Source organism: Scatophagus argus, chromosome 5 (assembly GCF_020382885.2).
Source record: "Scatophagus argus isolate fScaArg1 chromosome 5, fScaArg1.pri, whole genome shotgun sequence".
In the NCBI taxonomy this organism is placed as follows: domain Eukaryota; kingdom Metazoa; phylum Chordata; class Actinopteri; family Scatophagidae; genus Scatophagus; species Scatophagus argus.
This window is the reverse complement of record NC_058497.1, coordinates 14,802,735-14,814,523: the sequence shown is the minus strand read 5'-3', so window position 1 is coordinate 14,814,523 and position 11,789 is coordinate 14,802,735.

Here is an 11,789-nt window from a genome sequence, read left to right as displayed (position 1 = left end):
TTGAAATTTGCAATTCAGTAGTTAAATTATGCTTACTTGGGTTGACATCAATTTGCTGTCACCTCAGAGAGAGAGATAGCACAGGGGCTTGGAAGTGAGGAGGCATTAGCCACTGGTAAGCTAACGTTTAGAAATCACCTTGTTTTGTTTGGATTATGTGGCTGTGTGAACTGTGCAGTTTCATTATGAGGACTGGACTTTTGATGTGCTGCTGTGTGTTGTCAAGTGGGCTAATGTTAACGTAAATCCAGGCTGACTGTATGTTAGATCTCATTTTTTTATTTCTTACACATATTAAATACAGAATATGTGATGTGTGGATACGCAGACTTAGAGTAGGTTTACTGACACCTGTGATTTGTACCTCACTGCGGTGTGACAGATGGAGCCTGAAAGGAAACTCAATTTCTTTTTGATTAACAAATACATACTGATCAACTGATTATAACTGTCAAGTAACTGACGGAACACTAAATATGTGAAGCTGAAACACAACAACCCAAATATACCCCTGCATGGGGGTTTTGTGGGGCTGGTTACCACCCACCTGCCCATGCTAATCTGAAATGCTCTAAGTATGTGAATGAACAGAGAAAATGGAGTTGCTCAAGGACTTTCAAGGAGAATTCTTTTTGTTGCGATGAGAAACCAGAACAAAGTATAAAAGCTCCAAACATTTCTTCCTCACAATTCCACTTCAGCCCATGTCCACGCGACCATTGGTGCAGAAAGCATAACCGAAGCTTTGTTCTGCGTAATTCATTATCGTCTCTCCCATATGAAGGTCCTTTGCCCTTTACCGCTGGGCAGAGCCACAGACAGTCAGTTCTTGCCACCTGACCACGGTGCCCTTCTCTAATTAGTTAAAAGTGAATCCACTGCTCCAGCTAAATATTTTATTTGGTAGTGAAGGTCACGGCGGAAATCCTTCGGGATGATATTTGAAAAAAATCTTTTAATTTATGCCTGCAATTATCAAAGCCAGGCACTGTGACCAAAAAAAGGCCTCATTCTGTGTTACTCGAGGAAAAATAATGACGAGAAATGCCTGGGAGCACAGACCTCTGCGAATGTGTCAGCAAACAACACACGCATGAAGGAGGGAGAAATGAACCATGTCTAAAACACAGCCCCTCACAGACAGGTCACCCGGCACATTCCACAGACATCGCATGGAGTGTAACTGAAGCATGCACAGGCCCAGTCAAAGGCCACGCATTGATTTTCATAACAGTGTAACGGCTGCACGCACCGGTTTACACTTACCTGCTTACATTACAGCATTGCTCTTTTGCGGGCCTCGCCCCCTTCGTGTCTGGGTTCGGACTGTGCTTGCTCACCGCCTCACAGCAGTAAGAATTCACTGTGTTAACACATCTCTACAGCTGCATTTTTTAGGATTTATTTATCACCCTGAAACAACTTAGAAGCTGTGATCTGTATTTACATAAGGAGTCTGGACCAGGCAAGGGGTCTCCTTGCCCAGGGTATGTTGGTGTTCCCGAGTGCTGTCTCCTCTGACTCCCAACATGCGTCCCCGGGCAACCTATGTACTACTTGTATTCGCCCATTGAGCCTGTCAACTTCAAAACTGTCATGCCTCTCTCTCTTTCTCACTCTCCATCTCTTCCTTTGTTCTTTTGATCTCTCTTTCTCCTCTCTCACTTTATCATGCGGTAACACCACTGTCGCTGTCATCTCCGAGCAGAAACTCATCTTTTAGTGTCTTGCCTTTCTCTCTTCTTTGTGCCATCTTGACAGCACTGCACTATCTCTGTGTATTGAGTGTATCATGTCTTCTCCCACATCAGCATTTTTATTTGTCAGAACTTTAACGTTGCACTGAAGTTACTGCATCCACTGGGAAAGCTTGGAGTAGGAGCCCATCAAGAGCCATTCTTCTCGTCATTTGCTTGTGTCTGACAATATGTTCTCACCATAAGCCTGTACTTGTGTGTGTGCGTCACGTGTGCTGTTGAGTCTTTAGCGTCCTTTTTAATTGCACCACAACAGCATTCAACAGCCACAGCTCTGCCACTGCCAGGTGAATGCTGCGAGGCAGGAGAAGATGGGGAAAGGATTCGTGAAATGGATTCAAAGAGATAGGAGGAGAAAAGAAAGAGGAAGATAAGAAGAAGGGATGGGCAGGGGGCCAATGGAGGGATGAAAAAGAGACACATACAGAGGCTGAGAGGAGGTCATGAATAATATGAAATGACACCACAAAGGAAAGATCTGAAGTACCCTGCTGTCTCAGAACTGCAGGGAATACTTTTTTTTTTTTTTTTTTAAATGCTTAGAATTTAAACATGCATTTTATTCAGGAATTGATTCAGTTGTAATCAAGTACCATGGCACTCTGCAGGGATTTCATACCATAAGCAGTGGGGCTCCAACAATATTTCTTATCTATGCAAACAACTTTGTGTTTTGTATTTTTGCAGCAGGTTTAATGAGTGGATGTGAACAACCAGCGCCTTTGAAATATTTAATGGTGTCGTTTTTTAATGGGAGTTGTACAGTACTGCAGAGTGAGAGGTCTGCAGGGCACACTGAGATGAAGAAGTGTTTGTGGCATCGCCTGTTCTCTCTGTCCCTCTGGGGTAATGCCATTTGATTGGCACGTGTATTTGTGGCTGTGTTTATATATGTGTGTTTGAGTGTGTACTGTATGTGCACATATGCTAGTATGTATCTGCTGGAATGACTGCTGACAGAAGTCCTCACTACTCAATGTGTTATTGGCCGTCATTCAATGTGACCGTCATAACTATCACAATCAATTAATGCGTCACTGTGTGGGCTGATTTCAAGGGCAACATAGATATGTGCAGAGTAATTCACTCACACTGTTTATTAAGCTGACTGATCAGGACACTGAGGAAATAAGAAAAAAATCTCAAGGTGGAGAAACATAACCACTGCTCAAGAAACAGCCACTGTGCAAACCATCTTATCAAATGCAACAGCCAAGCAGAACAAAAGGGCGAATCAGACTGAACATTCAGTATTTTATATACAATACATGTTTCATCAGAGAGGACAGACTGGGACAAATGACAGTGACCTATTTCACATGCAGTAACTTCATGAATCATCAGCATATACTGTAGGTATCAAACATCATTGCTCATTAGTACCCTATCCTGCCCTCGTGCCCAAGTAGAGCACAGTTCTCCAAACTAATGAGTTCAGATGTTGTGGAGGTGCCAACTAAGTTTACAGTAACATTCAATTAGACTGAACGTTTTCATGTTAGTGATGTCTCTCCCTCTCTCGCTTTCTCTCTTTCTAAATCTCACTGGAAAAAAATAATTTTTAAATCTGCGTGAGTGGGATTGATTATAAGGGACTTTGTAGTAGCTGGTCTTCAAAGTTTACTTTTTGACATGGACTGCATTCTTGAAAATAACTACTCAACTTCTCTGTTTTCCCCTGCACCAGCATGAAGTTGATTAGTTTGGCTCAGTTTAAGTCAAAATTTAAATAAACCAAGGAGAATTACGGATTATGGTTCCATGAGACTGATCAGTATCAGACACTGGGTAGATATTGAGCAAAAATTTCAATCAAACGCGAAAATTGCTCTTTTAATCAAGTGTGCCCCCCCCGTTGGCTAACAAAAATGTGGTAAAATCTTTCATCTGGGGTACCCCCATAGTTCACCTGGTTGAGCTGTGTCCAAAAGCTGTGTCCTTGCTGCAACAAGTCCTTTGCTGCATGTCGTTCCCACTTCCACTTTGTGTTTTCACTTTTAGCCTGTCCTAAAAAATAAAGGCAAACAAAGAATCTTTCACATAACAAAACTTGGCCTTGCATCATATTTTGAGACTAGTCCGCCGATGACTGATTCAACTCCTCAGCAATCAATGAGGCTTTGTGAAAATTCTAAAAAGTGCCGGTAATTTAAAATCACATTCTCACAACTGCATTGCTACTATGACCCATGTCTATCAGAATAACACACGAAATGACTGCAGGGCAAGCTAGTGTAATTCCAGCTGCACTCCAGTTAAGCAGCTAGAAACATTAGATGCTTTGCTCATGGGCACATGGACGTTTGTTGCTTGGCGACAGGGGGAATGATAAACATTACCTTCCCTCCTGCCTGCTGATTTCTCTCAAGCATCAGTGATTTTGAAGCCATGCACATCCTCTGCTGCTCAGTCTTGATCCTCAACATTAAGGCTTCCACCAACCCCCACCGTTGTTCCTGCAAAGCTGTTAGCAATCAGTCTATTAAGAACACATTCGACCAGCCTTGTGCTTTCTCACCTGTTTTATTCCCAACCATATCCATTTGTTTGTTTGGAAACTTCAGGCTTGTAGATCTGAATCCTATTTATATTCATCTTTATACTGTTTCTGGAATTTGTTGATTCAAAGCTTCCCACAATTTACACAGTAAAGCTAATTTTCAGTTCAGCATTAGTAGGTATCTGCCTAAACTATTTGAAGGCAAATATCCATGGGAGCAGGGTTTTTTTTTCCATGCTGGTGATATTTATACATGGCATGTGAAAATGTTGCAAATGTGAAAAATAGATGTCAGCAGTCACAGTTCTGTTCTGTGAGGCTGAAAGCTCTCGTATGTGATTCTAAAAGAGCAGTCGCCTCAGATCACCTGTGAATGTGAAGAGGAGTAAAATGCCAAGAGACCAATTGATCATTTACTCTGAAATCAGAGATGGTAATGTATGAGCACACAGACACGCACACAAACAGACACAATATTAGTAGGAAGTGACTCTGTGTCTCTTCACTTTACTCCTGATGAGCAAGAAATCGCTGGCACACCATCGTGTTGTCAAGTTTGTTTTCAGTTGGGTGAAACACATATGTTCTTCTTCAGTTTTGCTTGTCATTTTTTTTTAGTTTATCTTCAGGATCTCCCGCTGAAAAGAGGAAAGTACACACAATAATTCATTATATGACTGCGGAGACTAATGTATTCAGTCTGCCTGTTACGACAAAATTGAAACAAGAGAAGCTCCCTCCCTCGGTTTTGTTGTTGCTGTTGTTTTATTTTTTTTATCCTCCCTAGGAAATTAATTTACTGCAGGAAAAAAATGTGTGTGTGTGTGTGTTTGTTTGTGTGCAAGCTACAATTAAGGCAGCCTTCTACAAGTGAACCGTTTTGTTGAAGAAAAATGGACCACAAACCAGAAAAACAACTACAATATGTGAAAAACTCAATTGGCTCATGGCCCTCATTTATACTGTATGACCTATTCTCTCCCTCTGTATAGGTCAGTCACAGTCAGAACAGAGACAGGTTTATCTGTGCCACTAGAAGGCCTTAGGGAAATGAACTGCTTGTTTTAGAATAAATACAAAACCTAAAATGTGGAGTTTAGGTAGCAATTTTACTCTGAGTCAAGGCTGAATGGATAATCAGCTGATTTTATTCACCTACTGGCATATAATAATAAACAATATCTGTCATATTCTTTATTTCTTATCTGTCAAAAATAGACCTTAAAGTCCAGAAATCAAAGGAGAAAGTCTGCTGCCATATGTCCAATTATTTCTACTTTGAATACCCTGCTCTAAGAATTAGTTGACTATGTAATACCAAATTATAACTAGTATTCACATTTCTCCAAAAATGTAATTGTGTTGTTATTGCTTTTCCTTCAGTAAATAGGTACACACACAGGTTTTGCTTTCATGTCATCCTCAGTTTCCAGTGAAAGTGTAAAATTTATATTTGCAAGTGTACAAAGGTTAATTGGTTCGGGACAGCTGCAGAGAAGCAATTTGTCTACAACTATCGGAAAAGCCTTGCCTCAGTCAAGGTCTATTCTAGTATTCAATCACACCTTTTCTTTGCTGGTTTCCACAGTCACACAACACGTAAGCCGATCCAATTCAACCTAGATCAAATTCACTTGATTAAGTGATTTTTATGGTGCCGTGTAGGTCAAATTCACTGGGGGAAGTAAATTTGATCTACACTGCTGAGAGGTGCTGCAGAAAGGTGCTGTTAGGGGAATTGTAATGTGCTGGGTGGAGAAATTGTGGTAATGATGCTGTCTGTTTTCTTTTTCTCTCTACTTCTTTCTCTTTGATACTGAATTGAATGTGTTAGGATCATGTCCTCTCTCATTTTTAGCTGTGCTGGTGGCGTCGCTCCAAAGGAGGCAGTGCTAAATAGGACTTTTGTGGTTTTGATTTGAGGTAGTGATGACTCATGGATTACCATAAAATCTGCTAAAGATATAGCATGTTCTGATCATGATGAATTGTAATAAGTATTGTATATTATGACCAGTCAGCTGTACTTTGTGTTAAATGCTATTTATAAAATGTTAGCGTTGTAATTGTGAGCCGTGTGCTGAAGCAGTAACCACTAGCATGGCAATGGTCATGTTGGGTTTTGATAGGCAATATCTAATTGTTGACAGCCAAATCCAGTTGTGGTTAATTGAGCATATAACACAATGCAATTCTCTCTGGGAACTGACTGGCCGCAAACAATGCACAACCAACACTAACATGATCTCTTTACGTTATTAGCGTTGCTACATTTTAAAAGTGGAGTCATGTTCATGAGTCATGGCTCCCCTTCACTTCCAGGCGATTTATTTTGTTTTGGATGTTGTCTCAGTACAGGATTGGGATGGACCTTTGGTTCATCACTGGCTTCCTCTCACTGATAGCTCCACTACTCCACTAACTTCCTGTGTCAAAGGGATCTGACTGTTTTGAGGCCTTTGACTGAATGGCAGCAGATGAGGTCAGCGGTTCCCTCTGCTAGTCAACTGCTGCAGGGATGTGAAAAGGAATACTTCAGTAACTCCAGCTATGCTGTGTGGTTTTGCTATTGATCCAATTTGATCGTTAGTTGCCGCTCCAAATTATTAGTTAAGTCACAAAGGAATCATCGCATTCATCTCTGCCAGATAAGCTTGAAGGCTTAATCAAAGTACAGAGGCCAAGCTATGAATTATATAAATAATACTAACCCACTCAAGAAACAAACTGGTATTTTAAAAAAGATTACATTTTTGCTAAAACTCATGCCCTGCGTACCCCGTGTTACTTGATCCCGGGGGATTTGTGTAAAGGAGTTCTGACTTAGTATCATTGCAGGTTTGAGATTTATTGTTGAAATATGGGTCTCCCACCTTGTATGAGAGAGCAGCAGAGCAGCTGCTATTTCTCACTGCCCACATATAACTTTATTTACCACAGATTGAACCTCCTGGCATGAGAGGAAATTGGAGAGTTTAATTAATTGAGTTTTGATCCACAGCAATGGTGATATAACTCTCCGGTTGTGAGCCACAAGTTGTCATTTCTAATGATTGCCTTTGAATGAGGCAAGCATGTGAGCAAGCTCGGGTGAAGACTTTGTATGCATTAATAACCATGGGAGTAAAATAACATCAGTCAAACATGGTGGGGCTCTCTCTAACTACTCATGTCAAGAAGAATATCAGCCAATTGCTGCCTTGGCTGCTGCACAAAAGCGCCAAGCTCGTCAGAGGTCTGGCAGTGCTTTAATGCCTTTCCTTTACCCCTTATCAACTTTCGTCTACACAGCATAATTAGAAATCTTCGAAAATCCACAGGGCTAATTTCCCTGTCCACCACTTTTATTTAATCATGTTTGGCAATGTTTCATTATCATTGCCTCTTCTCGGTGGAAACAATGTTGCCTTCAATATAGCAACACACAACAGATTTTCATCCAATCGACTGACCAGTTGTTGATTGATTAGATGAAAAACCTGCATCTCAGGCGCAGTTACCTTTGAATTCAGCAAGCCTGCAATGTAATGTTCTGCTTTGTGTCACTTTGTGTGGAGAGCCTCAGGTGTGGCTAAACACACAGCAGTGATTTGGCACTTCTCTGGCAGCCAGGTGTTCATTTCACTAACAATAGAGCTGCAACGTCATTGTGCTATGGGCCAGCTCCATCCTCTCATCACAAATTAGAAAGCAGGGCCCAGTCACTGCCTCGCTTCCGAGTCTGACTTGTAAATGGTCTTTTTATTTAAGGCATCCTCTTTGTCTCCATAATCAAAGATGCCTCTTGTTTGAAATGCGGGTGAATGAAATGGAGGATGGGATGATGGATAGGAGAGGTGGACGGGAAAGAAGAAAGGTTAAGGTATACGGTGAAGGGGTTCCTGTTTAATTCATGGATTCAGTTTTAAACAGCTCAGGGTTTTGATGTGTTATCTCTTTTTTTTTTCAGCATCAGATTTCCTTGACAAACCTTATCATGCGATAATGAAGACAACAAAGACAATGCAGAGCCCCGAGTCCAGTGACATCCCATGTTGTCTTAAGCATTTGACTGATGTTATTGGCAAAATAAGCGCGTACCTGCATTCTTTAATACACACAGTAGGTAAGCAGAGACATGGGGTGTTTTGATCCATGTCCATGACATGATGAAGGTGCTGTGGCTGACAGCAGCAACCTTCCATATGGTTTATTGCTGATTTTACATCTACCCACAGGTCTACTGCCTCTGTTTCCATATGTGAATTTATACCAGATTTAAAGAAGAATCAAATAAAACAAAAGGAGCTTTGTGGTTATGAGAAAAAAAAAAAAGGCATGATAGGTTTTGGGAATATTGTTCTCCAGATATTGCATATCTCTGTGGAATGACAGGAGGACCTAAGTGAGATATATGCATCTTCAAAATATACTGTAAGAGGCATGAGGCAAGGGAACTAAAATTTCACTTCAATAAAAAAAAAAAAACTTTGATGGATTACATGACAGTGAAGTTAATGAATTTTCCTGAGAAAACAGGCTTCTCATTCAGTAGTCAGGAGGAGCTCTCTATTAGTCAAACAACTCTACCTCTTTGCTCTCCTTTATGCCAATGACACCACAGGGGGATGATAACAACTCTGTAACAGCAAGGTTGATATAATTATACAGACACTCAGGAATAATTCAAAGGGACTGTGCGCATTGTCCGCAGCCACATTATGCTAACCGTAAGTGGAAAGGTTCTCCAGGGGTGCTTCAAAGTTCTGCAGGTGCATTTTGATGACTGCAAATACGCCATAAACACTTGAGTGATGTGTTGTGCCAGCAGTTTCTGTTTCCATAATAGGCATTGACTTTGAAGAATGTCATAGGTTAAAGGTAAATCTCTAAACAAATATTGACTAAATAACTGTGCTGGAGCCATTTACAATCACAGCCATACACGAGTATCGGTGTTAGTAACTGTGCTGGTAGTGAGTCCTGTGCAAGAGAAAGGAATTGTGGTCAGAATTTTTCTCTCTTTGGGGTGGCTTATATGATTATATAATGAAAGAAGTTTCATATGTTGCAAAAACATTCATTTGCTTTCATTATATAAAGACTGGAAACTTTGAAACAGCTGGCCTGCTTCAGTCCAAAAGAAATAAAATCTGCAGACCAGCACTCCAAACAACTCCTTACATTTCTTGTTTTTGTTTTTTTTGGGGGATGTTTTGTTTGGATGAAATAGAAAGATATTCTTAAACAACATATGGCGATACTGTGTAATGGTGTGTTGCATTTCTACACTGGCTTACCTTTCAAATAAGCCATATTATTTTCTATATCACATCATTACTCACAGCCTGAGCAGTAGAAAACACCCTGATTTAACTCTGTCTTTGGTCAGAGGCTCTGAATTCCAGTTTAATGTATCTCTGTTAAGAGAAAAATTGTTTGCAATCCCAAAATATCTCCCATCTCTCCTTTGGCTGGAAGTCTATAATCACTCTGGAACATGCACATTCCAGGAATGAATTAATAAGGTGTGTGTGTGTGTTTTTGGGGGTGACAACAAAGTCAACAACCTTGCCCTGTCTATATGTATAAGGTCTGAAATGTGTGTGGAATTCTAATTATGAGTGGGTTACGCATGGTTATCTTAGAAAAGTCTCCTTGGAATGAAACGATTCAATTTCTGTGCCTTCGTTTGGTTCTCAGCCGCTTACAGAAATGGAAATCGGCAAGCAGGAGAATTATTGTGGAAACACCCTCTTAGCTCCAGCTTGGTCTGTTACAATGCTTTGAAAATCCCTTTAGAGACTGTACCACACAGAGGGTGGACCCCTCAGGAGGAGAGGAGAGGAGAGGAGAGGAGAGGAGAGGAGGGGAGAGGAGAGGAGAGGAGAGGAGATGAGAGAAGAGAAGAGGAGAGGAGAGGAGAGGAGGGGAGAGGAGAGGAGAGGAGAGGAGGGGAGGGGAGGAGAGAGGAGCAGTTCCATAGTTAACAGGTCCATCATATCCAAGTTAGACAGTGGAAAATCATGGCATAATAATCACTCATTTTGTATTTCATCATGGTCCCATCTGTCCTAACTATTTGATGTTAAAATAGATAGAGCTTTAGCAGAGTGACAATTGATCAACAGCAATCAATAACTTGTGTTCCCGGGTGACTACAATGTGTGGCAGCATACAGCACGCAGCATCATCAAGGCTCGGGCCCCAGCCGAGTGTTTCTGATTAACCTGCCTTCCAAACACATAAGATCAATAAATCAATAACGTAAGTATATGAATTCACAGAAAAATTTTGTTACTATCAGCAATTTGCACATTAGTAATCACACTCCTCATCAAACATGTCATTTTTTTTTTACTTGCTTCACAATGATGGACAGAAAGCATGACATTCATAAGTTGTCTCTGATTTCACGTCAACATTTGATGACATTATGTGCTTTACACTAGGGGGAGACAAAGACCCTTCATAGATGGACAAGCATAGTGTACTGCCGATTACATTATTAATCATTTAAACTTGTATTTTATGATCTAAGAACATAAGATGGGTGCACATTATTGTGGTAATTCTTGTAGAAAAAAGTAAGAAACCAGTGGCTCCAGTTTACATCCACTGACTCCAGGCCCACAGGGTTTTAAAAAAACAAAAACACAACTGTGTTGTATGTACAGAGTTTTGTGGGTTATTGAGCTACTAAATCCCTTTCTGTCATTGGTGACACTTTATGTGGTTAACTGCTTCCATTCACAAGCATTTACAGTGCTTATAGTAATAGTTAGATGGCGTTCTTGGTGTGATGCTTAGCAGAGCACCAACACAGTTGGGGCCTGGTGGTTTAATTGAAAGGTATATTTGTAGAATGTGGGCCATATTACTGGGTTGTATCCTCAGGGAGGCACATTGTAACAATAGAGATGGAAGAAGGAGAGACACAGCGAGGCAGAGCGAGAGGAGGGGGAGGGTCACAGAATTGCACTTTCACAATAGATCTCAGAGCCATAATACCATATTGTCCAAGAGTTTATGGGATGTGTCGCGCAATCAATAACCAATTTATGGGAACTTGATGGAAGGATAAAGGGTGCACTTGTTACATTACCTGTTTTCCATTCAGACTGTATACCTGACCTTGGTAGGGTTTGTGGAGGCATTTCTTGTGTTCTGGGATAGTCCATCAAGCCTCTTCCATTCCTCTTGTTGCAAAGCATGCGCCATATTTGGTCCTTGGTTTTGTGCATGGTAAGTAATAGACCACTCTACATTTTTTTATGGCTGAGAATACATGAATGTGTCTTAACTGTTGTAGGGTAATATCTTTGCCAGGCAATCTGCCTTGCTGGCATGCCTGGGTTGCCATAACAACAGCTGCTGCTATATCTGTCACTGCTGTGGGTCACGACCAGCTAAAAGAGCAATGTACATCACATCTTTCTCTCTCACTGACAGTCTCTTTCCCTTTTCCTCTTCGAGTACCTTCACCTTTTTGTTGTCTTTCTTTGTCTTCAGCAGCCTTTCTGGCCTTATCTGTCCCCACTGGATAAAACTCT